Raw genomic sequence first — 11,487 nt, forward strand, 5'->3', positions numbered from 1 at the left:
TTGATTACCTAAGGAAGAAAACTTATATATAAACAAAAGATAAAGTATATTTTTTTTCTTCCTATGTACAATATCTTAAAATTCTAGTGAAAATAAAAGGATTTTTTGTTTTATTCATTTTTCATTAATTTCCCAAAGAAAAACATCAAAAGAAAATCTTTTTGGATTTTGGAATTAATATCTCAAAGAAAACCTTTAAAGAGGTACTAAAAGAAAATTCTCTTTTTTTTTCTTTTTTTGTTTTGAATTTTTAGTCTTAATATACGAAAGGAAATATAAAAGCAATTTTTATTTTAAGATCTAGATATTAATTTCCTAAAGGAAAAATTCCCTCAAATGAATTTTTTTTTTAATTCCTAGAATTAGTATTCTAAAGAAAACTTCCAAGGGAAATATAAAAACGCAAAATTTCTCTTTTTTTTTCTTTTTTTTGGATTTTGACTTGTAACACATTTCCAAGTACAAAATGAGAAATACAATAACAACAGACTCGGCAAAATTAACTAGACTATGACAAACTCTAACATCACCTAAAAGATTCGACATTACTGTACAAAACTAGAAGGTAAAAGACTACATAAAAAGAAAAACAGATTCAAAAAATAAAAAAGAAAAGAAAATCTCCTTTTAATCCACTCCTGAATAAGCGATGCTGACTAGATGGTCCTGGGGCTCTTTCATGGTGAAACTCCAGTGAGTAGATCCATACCTGTATGGAAAACAATTAAGACCAAATAAAGTTAAAGACCTAGAACTCTATGTGAGACAATAATCCTTCCTGTTGGACACATGCAAGACATGATTGTGATTATTTTCTAAAATTAACATATGTGGCAAAAAGTGGCTAAAAATGCAAGATTTGGCTAAGACCCCGCGAAGCCAAGAACCTAAGACTTACTAGGAAGACCGAATCCTATGTGGGTTGACTACGTATCACGCCCCAAAAGACGAGAATCAGGTATGCGTAGTTCAGGCAGATTGGATACGGTTGAGAAATAATAAAAAAAACAACTAATTAAGAGAAAACATATTTTTGTCTTTTTTAAAAAAAAATAAAGGGAAAATACAAAATCTTTTTGGATTTTTTTTCATGTTCATCTTTTTGTCTTTTTCTTAAAAAAAATGTAAAAGAAAAACATAACTTAGCCCTACTTGCTTTATTTTCATACTTCACCCTCTTTTCTTTCTCTTTTTTTTTTGCCCTCAACTATCATTAGTCCGCCAAATGACCCTTTTACCCTTGAAGAAATGCAACATATAGCACATAAGATGCATCAAGATGGTCTGTTATTTTGGGTGCACCTGTCCTAGACGGACCCAACCCCTGTGTTGAGTCCTCATAGTCAGATGCACGGGATGCAAACAAGCGTTCCTACTAGGGATCCGGCATGAGGCTATGTTATTCTACGTTTAAAAACCTGGGTTTATATGTTTTAGACCTGGCTTACCCGAGCCGACAGCTCGAGCCGAGGGGGGCAGCGTACCGGGAATACAGAAGCTTCACTGGCTTTGCAACTTGTCTGAACCTCGTTCTAAAATTGGAGTATGACTCTAACAGAAGAGAAGTCACACGAAGTGCACACTTTCCAGATGATTTAGAAGACTCAGAGAGAGGAGGGTTTTGTAACAATTTATATACAGTCCAACAATATCAAAGTGGTAAAAAGCGACAATTAGCACATTAGGCTCAAACATATAAAAATCAGAAAATAAATAAAATCCAACTATAACAGTTATTTTAAGCTCGAATTCTGAACCTTGAACCAAAGGTTCTGGGTTCTTGTCCTCAGCAGAGTCGCCAGAGCTGTCACACCTCTTTTTTCCACCCTAAAAGGGGTATAAGGGAGTTTTTTCTAATTTAAGTGACAATCGAAACGAGATTATTTAAATTAAATTCAGAGTCGCCACTTGGGATAATTTATGGTATCCCAAGTCACCGGTTTTAAATCCCGAATCGAGGAAAGATTGACTCGATTTTACAGTCCGCGAAACACAGAAACCCGGGTAAGGAATTCTGTTAACCCGAGAGAAGGTGTTAGGCACTCCCGAGTTCCATGGTTTTAGCACGGTCGCTCAACTATTATTATTGGCCTATTTATCTGATTTTTTACAGGTTTTAAACCTATTATGTATTTTTAATTTTATATCCGCTTTTAATATTTCGGGAAAATTTAAGGTTATTTAAAACACATCGTAAACCACGCTACATGAAATGCACCTGTGGTTCACGACACGTTCTATTTAACCTTGTTGGGAATTAAAGTTGGGTCACATGAAATGCACACCCGGGTTGGGAATTAGGATCATAACTACGTCACGGGAACCGTACCCGTAGCTATGATAATGTTTTTCCTTTTAGATGGATCTCCATCTCTCAGTATCTCAAGTAGGTCAACAAATTTCTTGCAAAGGTTTTGCAAAGGATCTGTTCTGAAATTCGCAAAGAATCTGCTCTTTGAAATGTTGTTTTCAACTTCTTTTATGATGATTCCTATGATCCTTTTCTCAGTTTCTCCAATAACCAGGGCATTAAGAACAAGTTTAAAAGATTCATAACATTCAATGACAGCACACTTCATGTATTCATCTGCACATATATGCTTCCAAAGGTTAGCATCTCTAGAACGAAATTGTGAAGCCATGTCCAATGCAATTGGGATCTTGCTAGCAAGCAAAAAGGGTGGCCATTGAATACTTTCAGACTGGGGTCCGAGGAATAAGGAACAAGTAATAGGTCCATCTCCCTATCACTTATAAGATCTTCTTCACAGAAACTGCATATAAATTCATTCCATAGCTGAGCGAATTTTGCAGCTTCACTTCTCTTACTGGGTGAAACCTCATTAAAAATCTTGGAGAGGGAAAATCTCTTTTTGTCAGTTTTGTCAGAAGGCACCAAGTAAGAGTTGAATGCACCAGGCAGAGATTGAAATCTTGACCTTAATATGTCTAGAGTTCGTATCTCACCAAGACGATCAAATTCCATACCAATTAATCAAGAAATGCAACAAGGTTCAATTAAAAAAATTCATTATGGAAAAAAGAGACAAAATAGAAATAAATTAAGAGATGCAGATATAATATGAAAATAGCAAACCAAACGTGAACTCTGGCTCGTCGACATTTAAAACATTTTAATTAGAGTCTTCATTCATGATCAACAACTTAAAGCCAATAAAATATCTAAATTAATAGTTCCAACATGATTTCCATCACCTCAGATTAACACAATTAACAGATAACTCAATGAAACACTGTTAAGGCTAATCGAAATTACGCAATTTGTTTAAGAGTAGAAGAGAATGAACCTTTACAATTGCTTGACTGCTTCTTTCAAAATTAATGAACGGAAAACTTCACAAGACTGCCTTGAATATCGACTAATAGGCAAGGACTCGAACGGAGCCTTGACTAGCGACAAACTGACCGAACTTCGCCGGAAAGACTCAAATCTTGTCGACGACCTCAAAATCTACTCGACTTGGAAAATGGTTTTGGGATGGCAGAGAGTTTTTGTACGTCGATACCCAGAAGTTGTTACAATAAAAGGCAATGTAGCAGTTGATCGGCGTGTCAGATTCTCATGAGGAAACAATTACCTCCTTTAGGCAGCAGATGCGAATGGAACTTTAAGATTCAATTCTCTTACAAGGCATAAAAAATGATGCCTAATTTTCACATTTTTAACTAAACTATTATGACCAGATGACTAAGGGTGTATGAAGGGTTCTGCTGAGGAAGGTGGTCGCTGGTTTACTCTTGGTTCAGGGGATGGTCGGTCGTTCTCTGAAGGTGTGAGAATGGAGGCGAAGAAATTCTAGGGTTGCTCATTTCAGGGGTGGTGGGGTTCGAAGAAGATCAAAAAAATCAGGGGGGGAGGATCTCCTCTGTGTTCCAGCGACTGTCAGCTCTAGTCTAGGGATCTATATTGTATAGGTCTAGGTCTATCCCTTTATTTTTGTATTTTCAGCTCCTTTTATCAGATTTTAGGCATTAGTCTAGGTTTTGGGGTAATGGGGGTTTTGGGCTCAAGGGCTAGTCCGAAATTGGGCCATTTTCTTGCCCAAAGTTGAGCTAAAATTATCTTGAATTAACTAACAATTGGGCTTCTTAGAAAATATGGATTTCATTAACTAAGGGCCTAAATTTTCCTTATTTAAAATAGTATAAAGCATTTATAAAAATGTAAAACTACTCCTAATTAATTAAAAAGCAATTAAACATAAACCTAAAATGAAACTAGTTTTTTTTTTGTATTTTTCAAGATTAAAAATGACTACAAAACATTAATGAGATCATTTTTTGTAAATTTCATTTTCTTGTAAAAAATAAAGTAAAAGAGTCAAAATTAGTTGAAATAGCGATATTAGGACTAAATTAAATATTTACATGCTAAAATATAAAAAATCTTGGGGAGGGTCATAAATCACATGTCTACAACTTTGGGAGTGGTGTTGTTCAACAACTACCTAAATATACACTCTCTCCCGAGTAATACATACTAAATAGGCACAACTAATTGAGGATCTTATCAATTAACTACAATAAGAACGTAGTTGAACAAATTGAGATTAAACTGGGCAAACTATATTAACATAACACGAAGTTCATCCTTCAACAGGTTCCATCAAAATTCTTGACTAAATAATTATCTACTCATAATCGTATTCATACTATCAATAGCAAAATTCATCATAATTGATAAATACAAAAGGAAGAAAGGTAGAACTCGATGTCGAATTATCCTCCTTGCCTCTGGCCTCTTCTTGCCTTCAACTAAGCTGTAAAAACCTTGATAATGTCCCTTTGGGCGAGCTGGACCTCTTATAGGTTAAGTAGAATTACCCCTGAACTTCCAAGTTTACCCCTGAAATTATATACTCCGAACTGGACTAGCGCGGCGCGCTCGTGTCCGCGCTAATGGCCGCGCATATAGCATAGTATTCTGCCTCGATTTTGTATGCGGCGAAATCAGAGGACTTGATTTCTCTCTATCAAGCCACTTCGAAAGAATGCCTTGAGACCCCGAGGACGTGAAGCCACGGCCGAGTTCCCTCCCTCAGGGCTCGTCGGGGCCCGACTCGAAGAAGATAAAGGACGAGGCTAGAACAGAAGGGGAAGTTCCCTAGGCACACGGCTAAGTCTGACAGGGCCGGCCTATCCAGAGCCTACACCGAAGCATGGCGTCTAGCCGTCACATCTCCATACTTTACAATTAATGCACATGTACTATAGCCGGGTTCCTCTCCTATATAAAGGGAACCCGCACTACCTTGTAAAGGGCTGATGTTGCTCCAACTATTTCTCCACAAGATCAATAATATCTCTCTCTCTCTCTCTCTTCTCTCTAACTCGCTTGTTCTTATTGGCCCGAGGCCACTTTAGCACTTACTACTCTCCCGGTTGTTCTTCATCTATTGCTTGGTCTTGGCCATAAGGAGTTTTGTCTAATTATATCTTAACTGTTATCCCATACCTGACTACCTTCGATAGCTCGAGATCAAGCCTAGGTATCGACCCCGAGGCCCTCCATCGACCAGTCCGAAGCCAGGGCAGTAAACCCCTCGGTCTGATTATTACCTTGTTTTAACTCGCATTTCATCGTTAAACTTCATATTCTTAGCATTATCTTCTCATACAACTAGCATAAAAATAGATCACATATTTTTAGAATCCCATCTACAAATTTAATTGTTGTTACCATTTTTACAGTAAACAGTTTGGCACCCACCGCGGGGCTAAAAATAATAATGATTATTTTCTTGTTGGTTTCATTGCACAAACGTGAGTTATCTTTCACACTTTTTATTGTCCAATATCTCTTGATTTAAGGTCAAAATATCTGGCTCGGTAAACAGAGTCGAGAACGACAACCTCAAAGTTCACGGCGAAAACAGTGTGGTTGCTCCAGTCGTTGGCGCGACGTCACAGAACCCCGATAACGCACCTAGGCCGATTCCAGCAGATGTTGGTTCATAAGACGTGCAACAGGTTGATGAAACCTCGCATACCAACGGGAGCATACAGTATATCGACCAACAAGAAGCCCAAAAAACCCCGGTTCGGGAAACACAGGAAGTTAGTCTTCACGATATTTTTGAAATGTTGCAGGCACAGCACTTGGCTATCGCTCAATTGCAAAGCCATCCGGAGACTCCCAGTACAGTAGCACCGGAAACAGCTCCCCCCGCCGAACAAGCACCCGAGAGATAAAGCAACAACGGATCGGTAACCGACCCTACCATAGCAAAGTTGCTTGGGAATCTCTCCAAAAGGATTGAGTCAAGTTTGCGGAAGTTCATACAACAATCGTTCACCTAAGGAAGCGGTCCCGGAACCCGCTTCACGAAAGTCCAGAATGCCAGAACTCCCTAAGTACAACAGGACCTCGAATCACGACAAGCACATCATCGCTTACACGTGCGCGGGAAAAGGCAATGACCTTCAAGATTATGAGTTCAATCCCATCTTATTGAAGAGATTCGGGGAAACACTCTCAAAAGGAACCATGATGTGGCGTCGTAGCCTATCACCTGACCCTACAAACTCGCTTATTGTACCGGTAGATTCCCTCGCAGAGACACCCACCGATGCCATCGAAGCAGTGACAAGAGAGCCCGACACATCCGGGGCTAAACAAGGGGAGAATGAAATGCCACGGGAATTCGCACCTCATTCCCTAATAGAACGAACGAGGTCGCCCCCAGTTTCGGATGACTGGGAAACACAGGCCTTCGCCCAAAGCCTAAACAAACCAGGCCCAATGACTTCGGGGTAGTTCAAATAAAACTCGATCAGATACCCAACCAAGATCTAGTCGGATGTCCGTACCCGGCACCAGTCGCGAATCAGGGTCGTGGACGACCATCCGGGAACCTCCTCAGGCTTAGTGTACCCAAGCAGGTTCCCGGCAAAGAAACTAATGCCAAACAGAGGGAGGTACCACCCATATGCTGTGAATAAGAGGAACGCCCTGAGACACAATCTACCTCGCAACAATCAGGAAATGGCCCGAGGGCAACATCCTCGAGGAATCTTCAACAAAGCCAGATTCAACAAGGCATGGCCGGCAGGGGCACCTCTCCCATCAGAGTACGATTTTAGCATTGCTATACCGAACATCGTGTTCACTGTAAGCGAAACTAGGGACGCCAAATGGCTCAGACCTATTCGACCGAATCCCCCTCAAAGGAACCACAACCTGGCGCGGAAACCACATGGCGCGCATGACCACGGGGTTGAATATGGCCACCAGCTCAGGAAAAAATAGTTGTGCTACTCAATAAAAATCACCGCTGAGTACTGTCGAGTGATCAGGCTCGAACCCAGCCCCGAGGGAGGAAGGCGACTAGGAAGAACGAAGAAAATAAGTTGCACCGTATTGCCACGATAGTGGAGGAATGTCGGCACCCTCCAAGGACTCAAAAAGCGGAAAGTAAAAGTGCTCGTTACCAAGAAAAGACGGCTCCGGGGATACGTTCCGGGGGACACCCTTACATCCAGCAAAAAAGACGCTGAGACTTCGCCTCAGCCTCACACTGATGCATTAGTAACCTTCTCCTCATTTGATTTATTTCAAATAAAACATGTGCTCATGAATTCAGGTGGTTCGATCAACACGTCAACATTGTCGGGCCGAGGTTAATATTGCGGCTTGGACCGCCGGTTCAAAACACGACCACCTCTCAAATCTTTAACAAATTCCAGATGGTGATCGCTACAGCAAGGAGAAAGACCATTCTCTCGATACTGCACGTCTTGCTCAGACGGGAACGCCGAGTCCCATACCGTCAAAGGAGGAGCAAGGCACGGACGTCTTATTCAGACGGCCACGAGCGCACCGCACGAAGACAGTGCCGCCCCCACTTCGCCCGAGGGATGAAATTCCATGCAAGGGACAGAATTAAAACTGTGAGCAGAAAGCAATATGCGACAAGTGGAAATTCCTCATCATATGACGCATCGCCGGCATCAATACATCTACCCTCGAAAGGATCAAAGGGTAAGTGAACCACATCTTCGACCAAGTCCGATTAAACATGGTGGAGGGCCGTACTAGTATCCATGCTCCAAAACAGCAGGAACCTATCAAACCTCGAAACATCGCCTACACACCCGCGGTAAAGAAACATCACCTCCTTCCTTCGTTGTTTTTTACTAACCTGTATGCAAACATCCGGCCAACGCGTTCGGAAGTGTTAGCTCTACCCGAGGACCCAAGGCCTTAACAGGACCCATCGCACTCTTTCCCCTTGGCCGGACTTTCGCCCCAAAGAGGGTCTCGCCAGCGAGGTTCTTAGCAGAGCAGCGTACCCCTTAAGGAGGACCTGGCAAGATCATAAGCCTTCCTTCTGTAATCAAACAGTGGAGGACACCCCCCTCTCTGAAAGCTCCAACCACTCAGAAGGGCCGGGGAACGACAGACCGAGTTTCAATAGGGAATCACGTACCAGACCAAACGATCCAAGGAGCCGCGCCCACGCGGGCCGAGCTCACAACAACGGAACAATATGTATTTATGTCAAGCAGTAAAAGAATATCTTTTAGTATCTCATACCCCGAAAGAGGAAATTTCAGTATACTCTCGACAAGGATCCCTCCACCGAATGCGTCCCGAAGTACTCGGAGACTTGACGTCGACAATTTGGTGTTTGCATGATCCCAGGGTCAGAACTCCGAGCTCATAAAGCCCTAGACAGGTAACTTTGAGCTCACGAATGACGGCCTTCGAGCCCAAGAAAACTCGATGACTCGGAGACTGTCGCCAATCGCCTTACACTGGGAAACCCGAGGCCGTAAGACCCCGAGCGGGCAGACTCGATATAACCAGATCTATTCTACATAGCAACATAAACTGTAAGACCTCAACAGGCATGACAAAACTGTAAGACCTCAACAGGCATGACAAAACTGTAAGACCTCAACAGGCATGACAAACTGTAAGACCTCAACAGGCATGAACAATTTTGTAAGACCTTACTACAGGCATAAAACTCAAAATCCTGAAGTTTAGGCTATACGTTGCATTTGTAAGAATCCTGAAAGGGCATACCCTTGGTGTAGACGCCTAAACTATCACTCGGTATAAAAAATGGCTCTGGCCAAACACATATGACTACGGTCAAAACGGCTGATCCAGCCAAAATAACGCAACTCGGGGATGCCCGACCGTCACTAAACAAAATCACAGGCCAATACTTTGAATATACTTCAGAAAGAACCGGTTAAAACAGGCTTCCATCAACATGCAAACGAGTTTCGACCATGTCAGCTCCAAATCACAAGGCTTCGACCTACTTAGCCTACGAGCTAAAAACCTTTCAAGGTGCTCGAACATCACCGCTAACAACTTGAAATCGAGGTTCTTCTCGAACCGACGACGGGTCAGGCAAAATTATTTCAAAAAGACCTTAACGAGAGGAATACAAAGCCTACAAAATGCCTACGGGCAAAAGCGTAAGAGCTAGTGTCGCCGGCCAAATAAGCCTCCGGGCCGCACACTAAAAGGTCTCAATGACCAAATAGCGTAAGAGCCGTTGTCGCCAGCTTGCAAATTGACAACTTGAAGATTAAAATGAGCTCGAGTCGTAACCCGATTCGGAGACCGGATCCAAAATAGTTAAATATACAAGCTTCCGGTTAAAAGGTCTCAACGACCAAACAGCGTAAGAGCCACTCTTGCCATCTTGAAAATCGAAAAAACTTGAGGTTCAATTGAAGTTCGAGTCGCAACGCGACTCGGAGACTGGACCCAAAATAGTTGAAACAACAAACGACCAAGGGCGAGAAATAGAAACCATTGTCATCTGCCCAAGCAAGCACAAAAAACTTGAGGGTCAATTGAAGCTCGAGTCGCAACGCGACTCGGAGACTGAACCCAAAATAGTGGAAACAACAAACGCCCAAGGGCGAGAAATAAAGACGATTATCATCTGCTCATGCAGGAACAGGAGACTGGAGGTCTGGTAAGCTCGAGTCAAGGTCGGGCTCAAAGAATGAGCCTAAACAGCTAGGCAAAGAACAGAGGCCCCAACGCCTACTTACGACAAAAGTCGCACTTAAAAGCCTTCGGGCCTGCCTAATTAGCTCCAGACCCACGAGGTTCCCGTCAAACACCGAAACCAGCCTGCCTGGTCAAAAGTAATGCAAAAAGGGATACGAAAGAGATAAAGCTTCAAGTTTTCCCTTATTTTATATACGCAAAAGGTGCGCTCTCCATCTACAAACATGTTCTACAGATATCAAATACAAAATTGAAAAACAACGGAATCTATGCTCTCCTCCAAAAGGCTACGGCCTGTCGACCCCAGATTTGCTTTCTGAGACATCAGCAAGAAGTAACCGAGCAGCGCGCTTGTCCGCCCTTGCGCGAGCCAATTCCTTCGAGATAACGAAGCCCATAGAGCTGATCTCCTCGAGTACCTCTCTACGGGATCTACAACGAACATACTCTTAGAACCTCTTCTCACGATCGCGGTCCCACTTCAACTTGGCCTATTTCACATGAATCGCTATCTCCTGATCATCCCTAGCTCGACTCAACGACACTTCAGCCCGAGCATCGGTTATCTCAGCCATGACCTTTGAGAGATAGGTCTCGAGCTTCGTTATATTATTTTCTTGAACTCAAGCATTGCCACGAGCCAACGGAGTTAGACCTCGAAGGTGAGAACCTTGGTCGAGGCGCTTTTCTCCTATAAAACTTGAGCTTGCACTTGAGCCCTTAGTTCACCGCAAGCAATCCCGACGTGGGCGGCTTTGCCCTTAAGGTATTCTAAAGCCTCCGTCTTTTTTTGTAGCTAAGATGGGAAAAAGGGTTAACCTTAAGGGTCAAAGGGAGAGAAGGGCGTACTACGAAAGGTTACCTGCTCTATCAAGTAGCTCTCGTAATTCGAGCTCCGATACGCCTCATATCGCCAATGCACCAACTCAACCTCCTTCTCCTCGCTAAGGAGTTTAAAGGAATCACACTCGTCCAGAGCTTCCCGAAGCCTGGCCCCTTGACAAAACAGTTCAGATCTGAGCCTATCAAAGGCCTACAAAAGAAAAACTCGATAAAGAATAGAAGATGCGAAATACCGGGATGACTGTGCCGAAACTCACCATGAAGTGAAGCCAGCGGACTTCCTCGAAGGTGGAGAACACTCCTATTGTTCATGCCTCTTCGGCCCCGGAAGAATCAACATCGGGAAAAGCATATCCACTCGGAGGAACCAACATCCTGGATCAAACACTCCGGGAACAGCAGACTCGGGCGATGCCCCCTCCTCGAAGGTAAGGGCCCATTGAGACCCATTAAAATCTCCACCACACTGTGGGTACAAGTCCCATTTATCGCCATCGTCCCTCAGCTCAGAGGCCGATGACTCCTTCCCCTCTTTGGAAGGGCACTGCCTCATCCCAAGGAACAGCTCGGTACCTACAGCGGCAAAGCGGGTACAAAAAAAAAGGGGAAATGTCATCTCAAATATACAAAGGCCAAGGCAA

At 42.8% G+C, this 11,487-nt stretch overlaps 1 long non-coding RNA gene across 1 annotated transcript; it reads right to left on the minus strand.

Annotated features, from left to right (window-relative positions):
- Nucleotides 1–393: 393 nt before the first annotated feature.
- LOC142172950 (uncharacterized) lies at nucleotides 394–3,951 on the minus strand. The gene is made up of 2 exons (XR_012702212.1): nucleotides 3,309–3,951; nucleotides 394–709 (listed from the first exon to the last, which is right to left on the minus strand). It is a non-coding gene; the product is annotated as an uncharacterized LOC142172950 (long non-coding RNA).
- Nucleotides 3,952–11,487: the final 7,536 nt, after the last annotated feature.

Source organism: Nicotiana tabacum, chromosome 18 (genome assembly GCF_000715075.1).
Source record: "Nicotiana tabacum cultivar K326 chromosome 18, ASM71507v2, whole genome shotgun sequence".
NCBI lineage: Eukaryota > Viridiplantae > Streptophyta > Magnoliopsida > Solanales > Solanaceae > Nicotiana > Nicotiana tabacum.